This window comes from Lynx rufus, unplaced genomic scaffold, assembly GCF_022079265.1.
Source record: "Lynx rufus isolate CCGP_SWC_20201006 ecotype Redwood Valley unplaced genomic scaffold, mLynRuf1.p SCAF_1, whole genome shotgun sequence".
Taxonomy (NCBI): domain Eukaryota; kingdom Metazoa; phylum Chordata; class Mammalia; order Carnivora; family Felidae; genus Lynx; species Lynx rufus.
Genome location: NW_025814823.1, coordinates 202,917,923 through 202,942,856, shown reverse-complemented (window position 1 = coordinate 202,942,856; position 24,934 = coordinate 202,917,923). Strand labels below are relative to the sequence as shown.

At 34.9% G+C, this 24,934-nt stretch overlaps 1 protein-coding gene and 1 non-coding gene across 2 annotated transcripts in view; one reads left to right on the top strand and one right to left on the bottom strand.

Moving 5' to 3' along the window:
• Positions 1–24,934, bottom strand: part of HCN1 (hyperpolarization activated cyclic nucleotide gated potassium channel 1) — a 386,678-nt gene that overhangs the window by 205,521 nt on the left and 156,223 nt on the right. The window lies entirely within an intron of this gene.
• Positions 10,269–10,375, top strand: LOC124522984 (U6 spliceosomal RNA). Its single transcript, XR_006964887.1, has one exon. It is a non-coding gene; the product is annotated as a U6 spliceosomal RNA (small nuclear RNA).

Below are 24,934 nucleotides of genomic sequence, written 5' to 3'. Positions count from 1 at the left end.
TTCTGGACTTAGCACTGTTGAGAAATATCTAAAAGAAGGCTTTCCATAGCAACGCAGCTGGGGGGCCATCAACAATTCTAAGATCATTCAGGAACTTCCAAAGAGATTTCTGAGCTTTGCCAGCCTATGGAATCAGAATCTCTGGAAGCTGTATTTTATACAAATCTTCATTATGTTCTTTTTTTTTAAATGTTTTTATTTATTTTTGAGACAGAGAGAGACAGAGCATGAGCAGGAGAGGGGCAAAGATAGAGGGAGACACAGAACCCAAAGCAGCTCCAGGCTCTGGGCTGTCAGCACAGAGCCCGACGCGGGGCTTGAACTCACAAGTCGTGAGATCATGACCTGAGCCAAAGTCGGACGCCCAACCAACTGAGCCCCCCAGGCGCCCCTATCTTCATTATGTTCCTATGCAAACTAAACTCTGAACATTACGGATGTATGTATGGTATCCCTCATCTAAGGCACATCTATATAAAAGTTATAGCTGTAAATAAACTACATATAAGCTACTAGATTTATATAAGCTACTAGCTTATATCTATCTATACCTATATATCTATAGAACATATATAGATAGATAGATATCTATAGAACATATATAGATAGATGCATATCTATCTATAGAACATATATCTATATCTCTATATAGATATATCTACATCTATATAGATATAGATATAGATATAGATATAGAGATATAGATGGACATATATAAATACTACTAGCTCTACCAATTGGCTGAAACATTCTTAGATAATTGATCTACTTTAAACATAAAAGGGTGTGGCAGAAACTCCAGGCTGCCTATCCAATAGCCCTTCACCCTTTCTTCTTTAAAGTAACTTTATATTGATAGTGTCAGAAATGTTTCTACTTACATATTGCATTTTTCAGGCTCCCTCATAGATAGAAGTAGGCAATAAAATATAAACGGAAGTACTTTACTGGGGCTTCCAAGAAAGCTTTTTAAGAAGGAAAGGGGAGTGGCTCAAAGAGGGGAGTCACCTTTTGCTCTTCCTTCTTTTAAAATGAGGTCATGGAGGTGAGGGCTCCAGCAGCCAAATTGTGATTATAATGTAACCCTGACAATGGAAGCCACAGGTTAAGGTTGATGGAACAGGGAGAAACAATGGCCTGGGTCCCTGATGACCCCAAAGCTACCATCTAACACCTGGACTTTAGTTGTTATTTTGGATCTCTAATAAGAATAGCTGAACCTGATTCTAACTGCTACAGAGCTTGTACTTTTATTATGTTATTACTTTTAAAAAGGACATTAGAAAGTGTTCAAAGTCAAGGTGAATGTCAATGTCCAGAAGTGAGTATCGATTCAGTGCATGAGCTCATGCTGGGTGTGTGGGAGCACTGCTGGCCTAGAAATCATTAGGAAGAAGAGCTGTTCTGAAGGCCTGAACACCTGTGGTATATAGGGCACAGGTGGCAATCTGGCAACTGTTAAGCCTGGCCTTTTGAGTCATGGCCAAAACTCAATTTCGGTAAATCCATTACCCATACATATGCCCTATTTTCCTAATAGATTTCACTCAGATATGGTAGTTTTCTGTTTAGCTTCCTTATGTTATCACTTACTACATTTGTTAATGGGAAAAAAAAATACTGTTCCAGGAAAATATCCAAGAGCAATTGATTGGTTTGTACTTCAATGCAGGCTTTCAAATAATTAGTTTACTTCAAGTAAGTGATGACTTCATGGCATGTAAATATCTCCCATGCACGCTTTATTCCAGTTCTTTTTACTTAAGGCATATGACTGTTGATACTGTTAAACTCGGAATGAAAACCACGTTCTTTCCCTTCCTTATCGTCCCCAGTTTTCTGATTTGTCTCCCCTCATGAATGTCCAATTAAAAATTTGAGGAGCTTACTATGAAAATGAAAGTACAGACAACAATGACAATGTGAAATTTTTGTCTTCTTAAAAATTATGACTAAGCAATAAAATTGTTTCCATCGTGTTTGAATCACTGCAAATAATTTCTATTTTATAAATTTTCAACAACTTGTGCAATAGGGAAGTATTTATATATATATGTTTCCACTTTAGACTTAGGTTAATTTTAAAGCTATAAAAACAAAAATGTAAGAAGGGAAGTATTTATATTTTAACTAAACCAGCAATTCAATAGTGCCATAGAATAGGGATTAATTTGTAATTTATCTTTTCTAAAATGATCACCTCTATTTTTCCATAGAAAAGTCAAAAGGAAATTTATTCACATACTTAGAGAAAAATAAAATTTATGGTTAGAGAAGAAGAAAGTTGGCAAAAGACAATAGTGCTGTGGTTCTCACTTTTGTATACCAGGGAAGATCCAAAAGGTCAAGATTAAGTATTCCTAAATCAGGGAGCTGTATTCTCATTCCTGGTGCAGAGGATAAAGATTGGTAAAGAGGAGTGTGGACAGATAGCATCAGCTAATTCCCTGTCATCAGAAACAGATTTGGAAATTATGCTGCTACATGGATTTTGTAATACGAGGAATCATAGCTATTATCTATTGATTAATTCTAAGTGCTTACATTTAACCCTCAAAGAGCATCAAGATTGTTATCCAATTATCTCCATTTCACATATGAGTAATCGAAGAGTTACGGAAATTAGGTAATTTAAATTTTATCCAAGCTGGAAGAAGTGGAACCATATTTCAAATCCATTCTGTTTATTGCTAAAACCTTGGTTTTGAAGCAACATCACAGGGAACTATTCTGCTAAGAATCATATAAAAGATAAATATTACATGTGATGTTAAATAAAAGATGCACCCCTGAGGGATGTATCCAGAATTATACACCATCAAAAGTTGTTGCACTAGCTGTATCTCCATACTTTATGTGGGAATTATCATCGTCTACCATTGATGACACATACCCAAGGTGAATTTTTAAGCCATTCAATAAAATCAGTAACAAAGCTATTAAAAAACAAAATGAAACTCTAACAAATAAATGATGAAGAATTAATTATCTTACTATAGTTATGTAGCACAGCCTAAATACAGGACTTATCTCCATGTATGACAATTATTTCTCATCAAAATCTTTAATGTGTAACTTAAGTGAAATATTTTAGGACTATTGTAAAGGTATATTATTATAAGAAATGATATAGTATAGGAATATATATATCTATCTATATACATACATATAAAATTATATTTGTGTATATACAGTTAAAAATCTTTCCATTTTTAAATTAAAGGGTAATTTATATAAATCTTCAAATATGAACACAATAAATGGCAGTAAACAGTCAAATTATCTATGTACAGATATTCACAATTAATCTAGTTGTCCAAAGGCCAATCTCTGCTGTCTACTTTTAATGATTATCTCTTTTATATTTCCATTTGTGTTCCCGTTGAATTCATCAGGCATTTCACATTTCCTTTATCAGTAATTGTTTCTTACTTTCTTAAGCTGTACAATTGTAAAAGATATATTAAAACTTTGAACATTCTCCTACCTAATGCCAAAATAAGTTGGAATGATAATGTCACTACATTAACATCTTTAGGTCCTCGTCCACAGACTGTTCAACAGTACTGAAAAATGTTTCTAAATAATGTACTTAAAATGAACTCTAGTGTGTAATATCAGTAGATGTTTAAGATTTTGAAAATGGTGAGTATACATTTTTTGCCATGCTTTGCACTTTGTGAGTTTAGACATGAATAAAAGTTTTATGTAGTGACTCACAATCAGGCTTTCTTAAAAATATTTCTTGTTCAATATCAAATACATTTTTGATAACAGCATAGTACATTTAAAAGGTCAGTAAGAGGATGGAAATTGTGCAGAATCAGCTCTATAAACCCTTTTGGTTAGAGCAATGTATGGTGGCCCAATCACTGTTTTTGATATATATAGGCCATTTCAAAATCAAAAGGCATATTCTGTCAGAGCTTTTCCCTAATGTGAACATCTCAAACATGAAAATCTATTGCCATCAATGACTTTTAAAAGATATATGTACACGCACAAGGGCATTTTCTGATTTTTTTTTCTAGGAAAATAGGGTGACAGAGAAGAAACACAGGTCTTGAACTGGAAATACTAATTTGGCTTTTGCTATTTTGAAATGATAGAACACAACTGATTTTTATACTTATGAGAAGACGGACTGTGAATATAGTAATCTTGGCTGGAGAGTATGTAACATGTATTAAATAAGGATTGTCTAAATTTGGATGAAACCATAAGACTTACCAACAACATCTGCCATTATCCCTTATTTAAGTCTTGGCTCAAAGTTTCATTTCACTGAGGCCTTCCCTAACCACCTGGTCTATTACTACAAACTGCTTTCTCCCAACACTACCCAACACCCATGCTCTCACATTCCTGATCCTCTTACCTTGCTTTCCCTTTTTTTTTCTTTTACATAAAACTTGTGATTTCATAATATTATGTAATTTACTTTTTATTGTGTTTATTTCTGTATGCCTCTCCATAAAATAGAAACTTCATAGGAATGGGAACATTTTTGCTCTTTGTTTCACTGAAGGATCCTAAGCACTTAAACACTAAAAGGCACTTAACAGTAAGTCAATATGTATTTATTAAAAGACGAAGACTATTTTGCATTGAGGAAAATTGAACAAAAATATTTAATTTTCTCATGTTACAGCAATTCGTATCAATCAAAGGACAGGGACAGTTTATAACCTGTTGTAATATAAAAATAATACAAGTCAGTTGTACTTTCATTGAATTGTGGATAATATTACTTTAAAAGACATGGAGCTTTTCCATATTATCATAAAAGAGATTAAAAGGCCCTTGGGGTTTACCAGAGTTCATAAAAATTGATCTTTAAAATCTGCTGTAATACTTTCACATGGGGAAAATGAAAGAACTTGAGAGACTCCAAGGGTCACAGTTCTATTTTGCTTGAAAATGATGTGGCAAGTTAGAGAATACTGGGGAAAGTATCCAGAACCGTATAACTGTGTGATAAATAACATCCCAGCTACCGTGATTCCTCCATCTATCCCTGTGCTTAATGTTCAAGTATTTTCATTCAGTCTATGATTTGACACTGAGTGTTGTGAACCATATTCTATAAAGAAATTAAGGAGCTGTAACCATTCAAAGCTCATGTCAAAGGTTTGGGTTAGAACCTCTAGCTTTAAAGCTTTGATTATACAATTCACCAGGTACTGAATGCTTGCAACAAAAACAAATCATATTACATCTTTGCCCTCAAATATTTAATGATGTTTTCGGAAAGCCTGACATATACCTAATTGATTCTGACATAGGTAAGGCCCTAAGATCTTCCCTAAAAGGGAATAATTAACCTTGAGTTGAGAAGAGTGAGCGACATTGCCTATGGGCTTCACAGAGTAAGATATTTTATTTGAGTTGCAGTTTAGAGTAGGATTTCACAGAGAATAAGGCTGAGGCATATCATCAAGTTTCTGAGATATGAAATGCCATTGTATTTTGAGGGAAAGTCAATTTTGTGTGATGAGAAGCCAGGGCATTTAAGAAAAATATAAGCCCTATGAATGAAAAGAGAGGCTGAAGCGAAAAGCTATGGAACTCACCAAATAGCATTTAGATTTTATTCTGGAAGCAATAGTGGGGAATTCCTAAAGAACTGTAATAGGAAGATAAAGTCATATTTGGACCAATTCTAAAAAAAAGTGTTTTTCTGATAATAAACAGCTTGACAAGTGTACAATACCTGCAGGGCTATAGAAGTTAGGTGATTCTTCAGAAATCCCATGCATCTCCCACAGTATTAAAGGAGAAATCAAATATATACACAAGGAGTAAGGCCCAACAATCAGTGATTGAAGCGTCCACCACCCCTAAGGCAACCAGCTTAAATTTCTCCAATCAAGGCACAAAACAATGTGGTATGATGAGCCTACGATGCATCAACCTGTTATGTGCCGGGCACTCTTTGTGATGAGTGCACCAAGATATGCTCCCTAATCTCAAGAAGTTTCAGAAACTGATGAGAAATGGAATAGTATCTTGAAGCATGAAAGCTAAATAGATGAAACATGGCAAAAAGAAAATTTGAAACACAGGGAGCAACATGAAAGTATGAGAGAGAATTGCTCATTTGGAAACTGTAAGGAAATTCAGTAGAACTAGATCATAGAATTCCAACAGTGCAGGGACAAAGAAATAAATGTGTAAGATATGCATAGTCAGGAATCAGACCATGTTGGGATTGGCCTTGCTTATAGATTAACCATGAATTCATGCTTTTCAGAATTGGTTGGTCCCCCAGTGATGCCTGACAAGTGTAGAGGTCACAGCTACTTTACTTAATACATACAAAAATATTACTTATTCCTAAACAGTTATTTCAAACTTTTGCATTTTCTTCTAGCCTCCTTGGGTCTTCCTCCTTCTCAGCATTCTAACACCAACAACAAAAGGATTTTGTTATTTTCTTCTCAGAAACAAATTGTGATGCTACAATTCCCAGTCAGCCCCTACCCATTCGTTATCCCTCCTCCCCAGTGGTCCTTGCTGCTGCTGACATAACCATCATTATTAAGTTGTTTAATAACCAGATTTCTTACTATTCATACTCTTTTCTCAGTGGAAGAGGAACCTCTCCTTTCATCCAATATATGGATATACCTCTACCTTTGCCCTAGAATCAATTCCATCCTTTCCTAATTACACTTGACCTTTCTCTACCAATCATTCTTTGCCTAGGCTGTTACACTCCCTTTTCCTTCTCAAGTGGCTACTACACATATGAGCTTATTCAAGGATCTTCCATCTTCAACAGAAAGCCTTCTGTCATATCGCCCACATACCCACCCTTGGCTTCTCTGACTTCCCAACCTTTTCTATAAGAAACCATTTTCAAAAAAAAATTAAAAAAAAAAGGGGTGCCTGGGTGGCGCAGTCGGTTAAGCGTCCGACTTCAGCCAGGTCACGATCTCGCGGTCCGGGAGTTCGAGCCCCGCGTCAGGCTCTGGGCTGATGGCTCAGAGCCTGGAGCCTGTTTCCGATTCTGTGTCTCCCTCTCTCTCTGCCCCTCCCCCGTTCATGCTCTGTCTCTCTCTGTCCCAAAAATAAATAAACGTTGAAAAAAAAATTAAAAAAAAGAAACCATTTTCACCTGAACTTACTGGGTTTGGCTTCCACCATCCTCCTTTTCACTGAGCCATTTTTCAACTAGTTTCAACCATAACACTCAGGGTCTATATGTGAAAATCACAAATCAGCATACATTTCCCCAGAACTCTAAAATATTATTTGAGATACATATTTTGAAGTCACTTTTTATTTCTAGAAAAGTATATAGGCTCTTATCTGGTAAGCCTTGCCATGTAAAACCTTACCCAAAATCAGTCTCAAATTTATCTCTTGATGTCGTACAAGGTTTGCATAAAATGTTACCCATGCTCCAAATAATACATAAGACTTTGGGGATTTTATCCTAATTCTTCTGAAACTGTGTCTGGGACTTGTTTTTCAGGGGCCTTTAGCCTATTTTCTGTGTGCTCAGATCTTCACGCTATCCAACCCTTTGCCTCCTGTTCACAGCCTCTCTGGTCACTTGGTAAGTTGCTTAACTTCCTTGAACTTTTTTGACATCCTGTGAGCTCATTCATTTGTTCATTAATTCTTTCATTCTTCCAGTATTTAACGGGTGCCGTTATAAGACATGTGCTTGGCCATGGATTATTCAAAGTTGAATAACATAGTTCTGACCCTTTGGGTCTTGTGTCAGCTGGGAAAATCAAAGGCATATTGTGAGGAACAAACGAAGAAACTAATATACACAAATGCTTTATGGAATAAAATTGTATTTCTTAGAGAAATGTTACAGTGAGTCTATAAGAAGGTAAGAAAGTAGAGAAAGTGAGGCTTAAATTATTTGTTTTTTCACCCATCCCAAGATCTGACACAGGCCTTCTGGATGATTAATAAGCACTGCCTACATACAAATAAAATAGCTTTGCCATGTTGACACTTAGAACATTTTGTCAGAAGTTAGATATATGTAACCAATTATAACAAACCAAGAAAACATTTAAATTGATCTCACCTCTTCTCCTGAAAATTTTAGACTATCACCAAATTTCTGGGCACTGGAATCATACTACACAAGCAGTTGATAACTTCTGATACCTACCATTGGGCCATAATGAGCGTCAGACCAGCTGCTCTCTCATATGATACCTAGGAACCACGAAGCGCATCTAACCCATATTTAACCAGAAAGCATCTCTTAAAAAAGCCCCTTCAGTATGAGAAGTACAAGCCCTAGAAAAAAAATATTCAGTAGGTTTGACAAATAAGCTCAACCAAGGTTTGACACGTCCTTTGACTTCTTTAAATGAAAGAATATGTGTTTTGAAGTAAAACCCTTTCTATCTGTGCATGCCAAATTCTTTTCCTAAAACTGTGGGACTCTAGGGTTGCCAGCAATTGTTCTCTATTTTTAAAATAATAATATTACAGGGGCACCTGGGTGGCTCAGTCGGTTGAGCGTCCGACTTTGGCTCAGGTCACAATCTGATAGCTCGTGAGTTCGAGTCCTGTGTCGGGCTCTGTGCTGACAGCTTGGAGTCTGGAGCCAGCTTCGGATTCTGTGTCTCCCTCTCTCTCTGCTCCTCCCTGACTTACACTCTGTCTCTCTCTCTCTCAAAAACAAATAAAGACTAAAAAATTTTTTAAATAATAATATTATATTACACTTTAATAAATTTCTCTCTAGATTGTAAGTACTCCCCCCCACCCCATACCAGATTTTTATTCTCAGATCAACCTTTGGAGGAATGAGAAGCAATTGGAGAATGGACAGCTCTCAAAGGTCAATGGATTGGCTGAGCTGGGACCTCCATGTGACTTAACATAACTTCGAATCCAGTATAACCTATAAAATATTCCACATTTTATATGTAAAATATAGACAGGATTATTCTTTCTTATGTTTCATAAGAAAACAATTGTAGACTACTTCTCACAAAGATTTTTATGAAAGATTTTGCTAGCCACACTGTGTATACACTGAGACTGAACATGGTCTACTGAGTTTTTATAGTTTAGTTGACTCTCTTTTTCTAAGTATTGAATTTCTCCTTTGTAATTAAATGATAGATTTTCATTTACATATATGTGTGTATATGTATGTATGTGCATGTATATATATATATATATATATATATAGAGAGAGAGAGAGAGAGAGAGAGAGAGGAAGACAGAGGGAGAGAGACAGAGAGACAAAGAATGGAAGAGAGAGATTTATTTTAGTCGCTTCAGTCACTCAGAAAAAAGGAATGAGGCCTCATGATCACCTGAAAGTGTAAAAAAATTTTAATAATAGAATACCACTAATGATCTAGAATATTTTGTACTCTAACAAAATAAATCTATTTTGTTTCCAAAAATGATATTTTAAAGTATCTATCGCCATGGTTTCCCCTATTAATGCAGCATTTTTATATATTCCTTTTATACAAACAGAAGTTTATATACTAAAATATATATGCTTTCTAAAAATTCATAAAAATTTACAATGATAAATTCCAATATTTTGTTTACCTTTAGTATTTTCTTTCTCTTTTTTTAAGTTTATTTTATTTATTTTGAAAGAGAGAGAGAGATGGGAGGAAAGAAAGGAAAAGAAAATTCCAAGCAGGCTCTTCTGCTGTCAGCGTGGAGCCTGATGCAGGCTCAAACTCACAAACCATGAGACAATGACCTGAGCCATAATCAAGAGTCAGACGCTTAACTGATTAGCGACCCAGGTGCCCTTAGCATTTTCTCTTCACAACCTACTCTGTTGATAACTTTTCTAGAGCTACACACACACACACAAACGCTAGCACATACCCAGACATACAAGCAAAAACAAAACACTGGATTTGTCAATTTTGAAATATTGGTCAATATTTGGCAATTACATTATCTATTTTGTAGTACACATATTATATAAAATATTATAGTGTTAATAGACATCTACCATTGAAATATTGGGAAAATCATGCCATGGATGTTAATATAAACAGTGATACAGATGATATTTCATAGAAATGATAATTTCATTCAAAATTGGGGCATTTTTGGGGACAGCAGTGTGTCTCATTTGGTTAAGCATCCAATTCTTGATTTCAGCTCAGGTCATGATCTCACTGGTTGTGAGTTCAAGCCCCACTTTGAGCTCTGTGCTGACAGAACAGAGCCTGCTTGGGATTCTTTCTCCCTCTCTCCCTGCCCATCCCCTGCTCACATCCTCTCTTCTCTCTAAATAAATAAACGTGCTCACTTTGGCAGCACATATACTAAAATTGGAACGATACAGAGAAGTTTAGCATGGCCCCTGTGCAAGGATGACATACAAATTCGTGAAGTGTTCCATATTTTTGTCATGAGGAGCTAAAAAATGCTATAAATGAGGTGCAAAATAAAATGGAGGCAGCCATAGCATGGACTGAAAAGGCAGAGGAGACAATGGATGAATTAGAAAGTAAAATTATGGAAAAACAGGAAGCAAAAAAAAATCCAGAAGTATGAGGGGAGAATTAGAGAACTAAGCAATGCAATCAAACGGAACAATATCTGTAACAAGAATTCCAGAAGATGAAGAGAGAGAGAAAAGGGCTGAAGGTGTACTTGAACAAATCATAGCTGAGAACTTCACTGATCTGGGGAAGGAAAAAGGCACTGAAATCCAAGAGGCACAGAGAACTCCCTTCAGACGTAACTTGAATCGACCTTCTGCATGACATATCATAGTGAAACTGGCAAATTGCAAGGATAAGGAGAAAATTATGAAAGCAGGTAGGGATAAACACTCTCTAGCTTACAAAGGTAGACACATAAAAATAGTAGCAGACCTATCTACCGAAACTTTGCAGGCCAGAAAGGAATGGCAGGAAATCTTCAATGTGATGAACAGAAAAAATATGTAGCTGAGAATCCTTTATCCAGCAAGTCTGTCATTCAGAACAGAAGGAGAGATACAGGTTTTCCCAAACAAACAAAAACTGAAGGAATTCATCACCACTAAACCAGCCCTACAAAAGATCCTAAGGGGGATTCTGTGAGCTAAATGTTGCAAGGACCACAAAGTACCAGAGACATCGCTACAAGCATGAAAGCAAAGGACATCACAATGACTCTAAACCCATATCTTTCTATAATAACACTGAATGTAAATGGACGGAATGCTCCAACCAAAAAAACCTAGGGTATCAGAATGGATAAAAAACAAACAAACAAACAAACAAACAAACAAGACCCATCTATTTGCTGTCTACAAGAGACTCATTTTAGACCTGAGGACACCTTCAGATTGGAAGTGAGGGGATGAGAACTAACTGTCAGGCTACTGGAAATCAAAAGAAAGCCGGACTAGCCATACTTATATCAGACAAACTAGACTTTAAATTAAAGGATGTAACAAGAGATGAAGAAGGGCATTATATAATAATTACAGGGTCTATCCATCAGGAAGAGAAAACAATTATAAATGCCTATGTCCTGAAATGGGAGCCCCCAAATATATAAGACAATGAATCACAAACATAAGCAACCTTATTGATGAGAATGTGGTAATTGCAGGTGACTTTAATACCCCACTTACAACAGTGGATAGATCATCTAGACACAGGATCAATAAAGAAACAAGGGCCCTGAATGATACATTGGATCAGATGGACTTGACAGATATATTTAGAACTCTGCATGCCAAACAGAATATACCTTCTTGAGTGCACATGGAACATTCTCCAAGATAGATTACATACTGGGTCACAAAACAGCCTTTAATAAGTATAAAAGAGTTGAGATCAGACCATGTACACTTTCAGACCACAGTGCTATGAAACTTGAAATCAACCACAGGAAAAAGTCTGGAAAACCTCCAAAAGCACGGAGGTTAAAGAACACCCTACTAAAGAATGAATGGGTCAACCAGGCAATTAGAGAAGAAATTAAAAAATATATGGAAACAAATGAAAATGAAAATACAACAATCCAAATGCTTTGGGATGCAGTGAAGGCAGTCCTGAGAGGAAAATACATTGCAATCCAGGCCTATCTCAAGAAACAAGAAAAATCCCAAATCGAAAATCTAACAGCACACCTAAAGGAAATAGAAGCAGAACAGCAAAGACAGCCTAAACCCAGCAGCAGAAGAGAAATAATAAAGATCAGAGCAGAAATAAACAATATAGAATCTTAAAAAAAAAAACTGTAGAGCATATCAATGAAACCAAGAGTTGTTTTTTTGAAAAAATAAACAAAATTGATAAACTTCTAGTCAGGCTTCTCAAAAAGAAAAGGGAGATGGCCCAAATAGATAAAATCATGAATGAAAATGGAATTATTCCAACCAATCCCTCAGAAATACAAGCAATTATCAGGGGATACTATGAAAAATGATATGCCAACAAACTGGACAACCTGGAAGCAATGGACAAATTCCTAAACACCCACACACTTCTAAAACTCAAACAGGAATAAATAGAAAACTTGAACAGACCCACAACCAGCAAAGAAATTGAATCAGTTATCAAAAATATCCTAACAAATAAGTGTCCAGGACCAGATGGCTTCCCTGGGGAATTCTACCAGACATTTAAAGCAGAGATAATACCTATCCTTCTCAAGCTGTTCCAAAAAATAGAAAGGGAAGGAAAATTTCCAGACTCATTCTATGAAGCCAGCATTACTTTGATTCCCAAACCAGACAGAGACCCAGCAAAGAAAGAGAACTACAGGCCAGTATCCCTGATGAATATGGATGCAAAAATTCTCAACAAGATACTAGCAAATAGAATTCAACAGCATATACAAAGAATTATTCACCATGATCAAGTGGAATTCATTCCTGGGAGGCAGGGCTGGTTCAACATTTGCAAATCAATCAATATGATACATCACATTAATAAAAGAAAAGACAAGAGCCATATGATCCTGTCAATTGATGCAAAAAAGGCCTTTGACAAAATTCAGCAACCTTTCTTAATAAAAACCCTCGAGAACATCGGGATAGAAGAAACATACTTAAACATCATAAAAGCCATTTATGAAAACCCCACAGCTAACATCATCCTCAATGGGGAAAAACTGAGAGCTTTCCCCCTGAGATCAGGAACACTACAGGGATGTCCACTCTCACCGCTGTTGTTTGACATAGGGTTGGAAGTGCTAGCATCAGCAATCAGACAACAAAAGGAAATCAAAGGCATCAAAACTGGCAGATAGGAAGTCAAGCTTTCAATTTTTGCAGGTGACATGATATTATACATGGAAAACCCAATAGACTCCACCAAAAGTCTGCTAGAACTGATACATGAATTCAGCAAAGTTGCAGGATACAAAATCAATGTATAGAAATCAGTTGCATTCTTATACACTAATAATGAAGCAACAGAAAGACAAATAAAGAAACTGATCCCATTCACAAATGCACCAAGAAGCATAAAATACCTAGGAATAAACCTAACCAAAGATGTAAAAGATCTGTATGCTGAAAACTATAGAAAGCTTATGAAGGAAATTGAAGAAGATATAAAGAAATGGAAAAACATTCCGTGCTCATGGATTGGAAGAATAAATATTGTTAAAATGTCAGTACTACCCAAAGCTATCTACACATTCAATGCAATCCCAATCAAAATTGCACCAGCATTCTTCTTTTTTTTTTTTTTTAATTTTTTTTCAACGTTTTTTATTTATTTTTGGGACAGAGAGAGACAGAGCATGAACGGGGGAGGGGCAGAGAGAGTGGGAGACACAGAATCGGAAACAGGCTCCAGGCTCCGAGCCATCAGCCCAGAGCCTGACGCGGGGCTCGAACTCCCGGACTGCGAGATCGTGACCTGGCTGAAGTCGGACGCTTAACCGACTGCACCACCCAGGCGCCCCAATCTTCTTGAAGCTAGAACAAGCAATCCTAAAATTTGTATGGAACCACAAAAGACCCCGAATAGCCAAAGTAATAGTGAAGAAGAAGACCAAAGATGGAGGCATCACAATCCAACTTTAGCCTCTACTACAAAGCTATAATTATCAAGACAGCATGGTATTGGCACAAAAACAGACACATAGACCAATGGAATAGAATAGAGACTCCAGAATTGGACCCACAAAAGTATGGCCAAGTAATCTTTGACAAAGCAGGAAAGAATATCCAATGGAAAAAAGTCTCTTTAACAAATGGTGCTGGGAGAATAGTAACATGCAGAAGAATGAAACTAGACCACTTTCTTACACCATTCACAAAAATAAACTCAAAATGGATAAAGGACTTGAATGTGAGACAGGAAACCATCAAAATCCTAGGGGAGAAAGCAGGAAAAAACCTCTCTGACCTCAGGCACAGCAATTTCTTACTTGACACATCTCCAAAGGCAAGGGAATTAAAAGCAAAAATGAACTATTGGGACCTCATGAAGATAAAAAGCTTCTGCACAGCAAAGGAAACAAACAACAAAACTAAAAGGTAACTGATGGAATGGGAAAAGATGTTTGCAATGACATATCAGACAAAAGGCTAGTATCCAATATCTATAAAGAACTCACCAAACTCCACACCCGAAAAACAAAAACTCCAGTGAAGAAATGGGCAGAAAACATGAATAGATACTTCTCTAAAGAAGACATCCAGATGGCCAACAGGCACATGAAAAGATGCTCAACGTCGGTCCTCATCAGGGAAATACAAATCAAAACCACACAGACACACTCACGCCAGTCAGAGTGGCTAAAATGAACAAATCAGGAGACTATAGATGCTGGAGAGGATGTGGAGAAATGGGAACCCTCTTGCACTGTTGGTGGGAATGCAAACTGGTGTAGCCACTCTGGAAAACAGTGTGGAGGTTCCTCAAAAAATTAAAAATAGACCTACTCTATGAACCAGCAATAGCACTGCTAGGAATTTACCCAAGGATACAGGAGTGCTGATGCATAGGGGCACTTGTACCTCAATGTTTATAGCAGCACTTTCAACAATAGCCAAATTATGGAAAGAGCCTAAATGTCCATCAACTGATGAATGGATAAAGAAATTGTGGTTTATATACACAATGGAATACTACGTGGCAATGAGAAAGAATGAAATATGGCCTTTTGTAGCAACGTGGATGGAACTGGAGAGTGTGATGCTAAGTGAAATAAGTCATACAGAGAAAGACAGATCCCATAAGTTTTCACTCTTATGTGGATCCTGAGAACTTAACAGAAGACCATGGGGGAGGGGAAGGAAAAAAAAAGTGAGAGCAGGAGGGAGCCAAACCCTAAGAAACTTAAAAACTGAGAACTGAGGGTTGATGGGGGGGTGGGAGGGCAGGGAAAGTGGGTGATGGGCACTGAGGAGGGCCCTGTTGGGATGAGCCCTGGGTGTTGTATTGAAACCAATTTGACAATAAATTTCATATTAAAAAATAAAATAAATAAGTAAACATTTAAAAATTATAAAATTTGGACAATTTAGAAGAATGCAAATTTTCTTGTTTTAAAATTAATGTGTTCTAGCTAAGGCACGCTACATCATGTTGTGGCCATACTACAGATTTTAAAGCAAGTAGAAAGTTATGCCATTTTTCTGATATATTTTAACAGTGTAAAGACTCAATGATTCAGGTAAAAACTTATTGATTAATTCACTTAAAATTTTTAAGATTTTGTAAATCAAGTTTAAATTAATGTGTTTATTAAAAAGAAAATATTTATGAAGATTCTTATTTACCAGTCCTGGACACAAACAATTTTCACAGTGTCTAAAATAATACATAATATGTAGGGGCACTTGGGTGGCTCAGTCTGTTAAGCATCCGACTTCGGCTCAGGTCATGATCTCCTGGTTCATGATTTCGAGTTTCACATCGGGCTCTCTATGCTGTAAGCACAGAGCCCACTGCAGATCCTCTGTCCCCCTCTCTCTCTGCCTGTGCCCCACTTGTACACTCACTCACTCTCTCTCTCTTGCTCTCTCTCAAAATAAATAAACATTAAAAATTAAAAAAAATAGTAAGTAATGTGTAGTATGTAGACATACGGGTGAAGGATTTTTGGATTAGGTGAATGGATATTAGATTTGGTAAAGTATCAACTTGTCATTTCACATTGTAGCTTCAATAACCTATAATTCTTGTTCAAAATTGGATTGCATTTGTGCAATAATGTGTCTGATCTTAGCACATAATTTAAACATTATTAGTCACCATGGTGATACAGCCTAAAAGTTTGCATAATCATAAATAAATCCTAAAATTAATAGCTTGGCCGTATTACCTTAAATTCAATCTGTTAGTAGATGAAAATGACTTGGAAAAAATAATTTATGTTCTGTGAACTCATTGTTTTGCTTAGTAATTCTCAGTAGGGAGTGGCATGATTTTCTCCTCACTTTATTAAAATTCCTAATAACACTTTTTATAGAATTTAAGAAAATCTACATGTATAACTGCACAACTCTTCTTTTGATAAATTTTCCCCTTTTTATCATACTCTCTATCCTAATAGTTACTGTAAAATAAAATCAAATGCTATCAAGGAGAGTAAAATGTCATAAATTGATGATGAGTAACATTACACAAGGTTTAACATGCAAACTGAAACTTGATTAGATGGCAGTTTCAAATGACTAAGTGGGCAGCAGAGCAAAATGATGGTTGATTAGGGTCTTCCCAGTGGCAATTTCTACTTTTACAGAGTAAAATACTAAATAATCCTGATTATACTATATTATAATTGTAACTAATTTCTTTACCAGTATGAAGCCAGCTGGAGTCAAGTTGCACTGGTCTGTGTGTGTGTGTGTGTGTGTGTGTGTGTGTGTGTGTGTGTTGTGTGTGGATGTGAAGGGCTAACAATCTTCCAGGGAGTAGTTCTTATATTTCCTAATAGTTTAAATGCTCTTATTTTCTTTCTCACCCACTGTATTATCTAGTGTATGCACAGGAAAGTATGCACCTTCACCTGGAAATCACAAATCTAGAAATAAGAACTAATTCCTTGTCTAGATATAAGCTCATATAAACAAAAATCCTGGAGATGACCTTTTGTTCCATTCTGTCTTTTCCAGTTTATATCCAAGCCAAGTGAGGGTTCTAATTTTAAAATACATCCGGACCTTAGCCTCTTTCACTACCTGTTCCACTAATAGCCTTGCCCTAACCATTCTCATCTATTGCCTGTGTCAGTACAATAATCAAGGCATCTGCCCATGTTTATACAATTAGCAATACAGCAGCCAGTTCACTAAAACCTGAGTCATGTCACACCATTCTTCAGAAATGTTTTTGCATTTCTATATACCATTAATGAAGTAGCAGAGAGTAAAATAAGAAATCAGTCCCACTTACAATTGTACCAAAACCAATAAGATACCAGAAATAAACCTAATCACAGAGGTGAAAGATGTGTACTCTGAAATGATAAAACACCAATGAAAGAAGTTAAAAATGACACAAATAAATGGAAAAGCATCCCATGCTCATAGATTAGAAGTACAAATATTGTTAAAATGTCTATACTATCCAAGAAATCTACATAACATATTTAATGCAGTCCTTATCATAATATCAGTAGCATTTTCCACAGAGCTAGAACAAACAATCCTAAAATGTGTATGGAACCACAAAAATCTCAAATAGCTAAAGCAACTTTGAAAAAGAAAAGCAAAGCTGGAGATATCTCAATTCTGGACTTCAAGTTATGTTACAAAGCTATAGTGATCAAAACAGTATGGTACTGGCACAAAAATAGACACATGGATCAACAGAACAAATAGAAAACTGAGAAATGAACCCATAACTATATGGTCAATTAATCTTAGACAAACAGGAAAATGAAACCATAAAATCCTATAGGACAACACAGATAATAATCTCTTTGACAAAGGCTGTAGCAACTTCTTACTAGATATGTCTCTGGAGGCAAGAGAGACAAAAGCAAAAATAAACTACTGGCACTACATCAAAATAAAAAGCTTCTGCACAGTGAAGGAAACAATCAACAAAACTAAAAGGCAACTTCCAGGATGGGAGAAGATATTTGCAAATGACATATCTGATAAAGAGTTAGTATCCAAAATCTATAAATAACTTACTGAACTCAACACCCCAAATACAAATAATCTAGTGAAGAAATGGGCAGAAGACACAAATAGACATTTTCCAAAGAAGACATCCAGATGGCAAACAGCCACATGAAAAGATGCTTAACATCACTCATCATCAGGGAAATGCAAATCAAAACTACAATGAGATACCACTGCACACTGTCAGAATGGCTAAAATTAACAATATAGGAAACAACAGATGTTGGTGAGAATGTGGAGAAAGGGGAACCCTCTTAAACTGCTTGTGGGAATGCAAACTGGTGCAGCCGCTCTGGAAAACGGTATGGAGTTTCCTCTTAAAAACAGAACTACCCTACGATCCAACATTGCACTACTAGGTATTTACCCAAAGAATACAAAAATACTAATTCAACGGGATACATACAGCCCAAATAGCAGCATTATCAATAATAGCCAAATTATGGAAACATTCCAAGTACCCATTGACCGTTGAGTGGATTAAGAAGATGTAGTGTGTATATATATATATATATATATATATATATATATATATATATACACACACACACAATGGAATATATATATATACACACAATGGAATATATATATATATATATATATATATACACACACACACACACACAATGGAATATATATATATATACACACACAATGGAATATATATATATATATATATATATATATACACACACACACACACACACACACACACACACAATGGAATGGAATAGAGAACAAACTGATGGTTACCAGAGGGGAGGTGGGTGGGGAATGGGTTAAATAGGTGATGGGGATTAAGGAGTTCACTTGTTGTGATGAGCACCAGGTGATGTATCAAACTGTTGACTTTCTATATGGTATACCTGAAACTAATATTACACTGTATGCTAACCCACTGGAGTTTAAATAAAAACTTAAAAAATAAATAAAACCTTTAAATGATCTCCCAAAGCAAGTTAGAAGCCAGTCTTTACGATGGTTTACAAGACACTAGAGCTACACTGCCCACATGTGGCTACTGAGCACTTGAAATATGTCTGGGCAAAATTGAAATATGCTGTATATATAAATTATACACTGAACTTCAAAGACTTAGAATGAAAAAATGTAATTTTAAAGACTTAAAAAGTAAAACACTTTGTTAATACTTTTACATTGATTACAACTGAAAATTTTATTTTGCATGTTTTGGAGTAAATAAAATATAACATTAATTGTATCTGCTTACTTTTTATTTTTACTTAAAAATGTTTTAATTTAAGTATAATTAACATACAGTTTGGGGTGTACAATATAATGATTCAACAATTCTGTACATTACTCAGTGCTCATCATGATAAATATACTTGTAATCCACTTCACTTATTTCACCCATTTATCTGCTTATTTTTATATTTTTATCATACGTACTAAAAAATAAAAACTTACATATATGGTTCATATTATTTTTTTCTCTGGAAATCACTGTACTAGAAGGTCTGGTGACAGTTGCTTCTCTGACCCTACCCCCTAATTCCTGCCTCATCTCTGGCTGAGCTGGGACCACACTGGCTTCCTTGTTCTTCATTCATTCCTTGTGTCAGGTTCACACTTGCCGAAGAATAATATCAAACTTTATGTGCCTTAAAGCTGGTAAATGGTGGGCCAATCAGGTAGCAAATTTTTGTGAACAATATATAGTCTTCTAGACACTGAAATTTTATAGTAAACATTATAGTTATATGTTCTCTGTACCCAAGGAGCCTGCATTCTAGTTGGGATATGTTATAATGCTTATAAAATGCAAATTTTAGAATCTTCATTCACTCAATATAATAATTGATTAAATATCTGAAACTTAGCAAACTACTGGAAAAACAATGTAGAGTGTTTGCTTTGTAAAATATTGCCAAAGAAGTGAAGATGATTATTAAGATAGATTCAACAAAAATCTCTTTCTCTCTCTCTCTCAATCATACAAAACTATTACCCAGGTTTTATTTTCTCTGTAGAGCTTCTCTTTACCTAAAATTATTGTTTGATATTGTTAAATTGTATATTCCATTATTCTGCAACTAAATGTAGGGTTGATTCTAGTTTATCATAGCACATGGTAAGCACCCATTACATATTTATTAAATGCACATATTAATTAAATGTCAAATATATTGCAATAATCATTGTAATTCAAAGGAAAATTAGTATCCTAAGTGAAAGCGGAATTTGACTCTTTTGAAAGAGCAAATAAATATTGTGAATTTTAACAATTATGTCTTTGCTTAATTTTTTAAGTTATTCTCAACTCTAAAACAAATGGATGATTAAGAAGTAACTATTATGAAAATACTTACAATAAAGAGAGAAAAATGATAGCTAAAAACAGTTGAATGCTAATACATTATAACATATTACATTTATTACATATAATAAATCTTTTACATAATATAGATTCTTAAAAGCTCAAGTGTAATCATAATATACATCAATTATAATTAAACAATAGCAATAATCTGTGCCTCAGATAAACCTCACTGGCTACGATACTGCCACTGTACAAAGGTGTATAATTAAACAACAAAACTCATTATATAAAGGGATATTTTTGGTGAAGCTTTATATAAGATAAAGATTTTTATATATACATTTTCATGTTTAGCTTTTAATGATAATCAGGTTTTAATTGCATAGACTTAACATAATAACTGCTTTATAATGGCATTTTTGACACTAATTTTATCATTAACAAACCAATTTTTTTAATGTTTATTTATTTTGGGGAGAGAGAGAAAGAGAGAGAGTGAGTGCGAGCGAGGGAGGGGCAGAGAGAGAGGGAGACACAGAATCTAAAGCAGGCTCCAGGCTCTAAGCTGTCAGCACAGAGCCCAACAGGGGCTCAAAATCACAGACTGTGAGATCATGACCTGAGCCGCATTTGGATGCTCACCCAACTGAGTCATTCAGGCACCCCTACAAACCTATTTTTACCTGAAATTAACAGCACCTACAAATATATAATTTCATTCAAAATAATCTCACTTTGGGAGCCAAATAATAAAATGGATAGAGATGTATCATGAAAGTGAACACACAGTAGAAAAAAATAAGTATTTTGTAAGGTCCTTACAATTATTTTAAACAACAGCTCATTATTTCAATCCTTCCTATCTCCTCAATCAAAATATGCTAAAAATCATGTCAATAAGAATAATATTAAGAATGCAACATAATTGCCTGGGTGGCTTAGTTGGTTAAGCATCCGACTTCTGCTCAGGTCATGATCTCACTGTTTGTGAGTTCAAGCCTCCCGTCAGGCTCTGTGCTGACAGCTCAGAGCCTGGAGCCTGCCTCGGTTTCTGTGTCTCCCTCTCTCTCTCTCACTCTGTCCCTTCCCACTCATGCTCGCTCTCTCTCTCTCTCTCAAAAATAAACATTTAAAGAAATTAAAAAAAGAAAGAATGCCTTGGAACATATTTGAGGTAAACAGGCATCCAAAAAGATATGTTTACTATGGAACAGGAAAATGATTATTGTGTTAACTTTCCAAAATGATTTAGAAATTTTTTTTCTTAAATTTTGAAGCATCTAGTGTCATCTAGGGGTTCTTGGATACCTTTTGGAATTTATACTACTACAAACAATCTAACAATATGCTTTATCTTTTTAGTAATTCAAATTATTATACTTAATCAAATACTTTGAACCATCACTGCTGATTCTTATTCTAAAAGAAAAATAATTACGCATTTATTTTCTTAAGAATGTCACTAACCAGCAAATAAGGCTTGTACACATTGCTTTGAGATTTTTAATAATTATATGAATGTCAAGCAATGAAATAGCCAGTGATTAAATTGAAAGGGCAAATTGCAGGGACTCCTAAATCATTTTATCTTTCACAAGGACACACAGTGTAAGACCTTGAATTTTATTTTTCACAGCTCATTAAGACATATATAAATTTCCCATTAGGACATCAATAGTAATAATTGCTTACAGATTTAAAGTATATTAGCTCCAAGCATATCTTTGTCTGTATGTTAATAGTGCATTTCCATAAAAAAGTGTTTTAAATATCTGAACTTCCTGCTGATTGAGTAATATTACATTAGTAATAATAGCTGATAACACATGACTTAAAACATGTAAACAGTTCAAAAGTTTATATCTTTTAAAAGGTAACTGTGAAGCCATTTCCTTGAGGTAAGCACTGTCATTAAGTTTCTTATATTTCTAGAATTCTTTATGTAACATAAATACTATGTGCATAGCATTTGCACACACACTACATATCCTTTTTAAATAAACATAAATAAGAATATTTATATGTACTTTATTTACCTTGTTTTTCTCAATTATTATATCTTGAAAGGTTTTCTTTATTAACACACAGAAAATTGCTGCAATAGAGTTTTAACAGTTTAGTAGTATTTTAATATAGGGATGTCCTAACATTCATTTAACCACTACTCTGAAGATGAATACTACTTTTTCGAGGTAAAATAATTTAGGGTCCTAAATGGCATTTTGAAAATATAAATATAATCAAAGTCAAAAAAATCAAATCTCACATATATTTCCATCTTCAAAAATCTACTCACTGTTAACATTCTAATTTTATAATCTTATTACATTTGTACAGTATAGGAACAGTTAGCATGAACTTCTGAGATTATGCATGGCTTATTAAAATCAATTCATTTTCATTTACTTTGTTTTACCCAATAATGCACTCCTTGAGAGATCCTATCTTATTTTTTATTTTATCTCTAGGCTTTAGGAAAAAAAGTTCAAAAATAATTTAAAAATACATTTATTTTAAATAGCTAAGAGTTCATTTAATGCTAGATTCTTGTTATGTTATTTTTCTAGGAAGATATTAAAATATTTAAACACTCTTCTGAAAGGCAAAATTTCATATGTTTTTAGCATAGATTTACTAGAATGTGATTATTTTCCCTTTAAATCAGTCCCTAATTTCATTTGTTTTGGAATTGCTCCCTCAACCAGGTTGTAAATTTCAGGATGGAAATAATGTTTCATTAACTCTTCTCTTTCCCACACTGTTTGACAGAATTCAGACATATGTAAATTCAGGCATATGTAAAACTACAATGTATTGTTTGCATTATATTATATATAATGTAAATTTCAGGACTACTGTGCAAAAGCTACAGTATCATTTAGTGTTTACCAGTTGTAGTTGAAACATGTTTGAATAACCTCTTTAAAATTCAGAAGGATATGGTCTCACCAATTATAATCCAAGTGTACGGAAGGGATTCTACCATATACTACACTTTTATTTAATATGTATCCTGAAAAATAACAAAACTAGTACTTTCGGCAAATAGATGAATTGTGGTTGATGTTGAACTGACATTAATGTGTAAATGAGGATAGCTAAGAAGGGGAAAAAGGGTAAAGGATATGTACAAAAGGCAATACTAAAAGAGAATCAGAATGGCCAACAAACACATGAAAAAGGTTGAATATCACTAATAATCAAGAATGAATGCAATTTCAAAGAGTAATGGGATCTACCATTTTTAATAATTAAGATAACACTAGGCAAATAATTTTGACTCTATCCCTTACTAGCTATGTACAAGTTATTCAATGTTTATTTGCCTTTATTTTTACACTTTTATTTTTTTAATGTTTATTTATTTATTTTTGAGAGAAAGAGAGGGAGAGAGCAGGGGAGGACCAGAGAGAGAGGAAGACAGAGAATCCCAAGCAGGCTCCATGATGTCAGTGGAGAGCCCCACACGACTCAATCTCACGAAGGGTAAGATCATGACCTGAGACAAGATCAAGAGCTGGATGCTTAACCAACTGAGCCACCCACGTGCTCTCATTTTCTCACTTTTAAATTCAGAATAATAACAGTATCCACCTAATAAAATTGCTAAGTAAATTAAATAAAACATCTAAAAGAAAGTCTGAGGACAGTAATAGGAGGTTAACAAAAAGAATAATAATAATGAACATTTAATAAATAAGTGAATGTTGAGTCAAGAGAAATTTTTATGTACTTGCATGTGAAAAAAATTGGCAATACTGAAGTAGAAATTGTCCAAACGTGTAAGTATTCGTATCGCAGTAATACGTATACCTATACAAAATTAGAAACAATGCAAATGTTGGTATATACGTACAATAGAAGATAACACAATAGTTAAAATGAATAAAGTAAATAAATCAAAAGAATCAAACTTTTAGTTCTCCTTTCCTATAGGAAACATTGTAGGTGAACAGAATACTTGATGAAATGTTAAGTATTCAGTGAACACATGAAGAAAGAGTATGCTAATTAGAATTTCACTGTTTTGTCACCTTTAATGAAACAATGGATTTAGGCAGTGGCTTCTAACATCACAGAGAAGACGGTATGTTCCTTCTGATGTAAGCACACACCACCACCTGTGATAGAGTCTCGCCAAAAAAAAAAAAAAAAAAAATCAAACGTGAATCTTACTACTAAGTTAAAGGAAATAAAGGGAAGATAACATTTTGACATTAGCACTCTCCAGACCTTGGGAAACTGAAGGCAAATTAACAGGCTTCTCCAACAAACACCAAAGGAAGGAGAGAGAGAAAGAGAGAGATAGAAACTGATTTTAGATCTACATTGACTAAATGATACTTAGGAGATATCTTTACTTGGATTCTGATTAGAAAAAAAGTTTTAAATGAAAAAGAAAGGAAGACATGTGGGAAATGTGAGTACTGACTAATGAAAATAAAGAAATGGGAGTGGCGGGGGGCACGCCTGGCTGGCTTCATGGGTGTAGCGGGTGACTCTTGATTTCAGGGTTGTAAGTTCCCGCCACAGGCTGGGTGTACAGATTACTTAAAAATAAAAGTTAAAAAAAAAAAAAAAAAAAA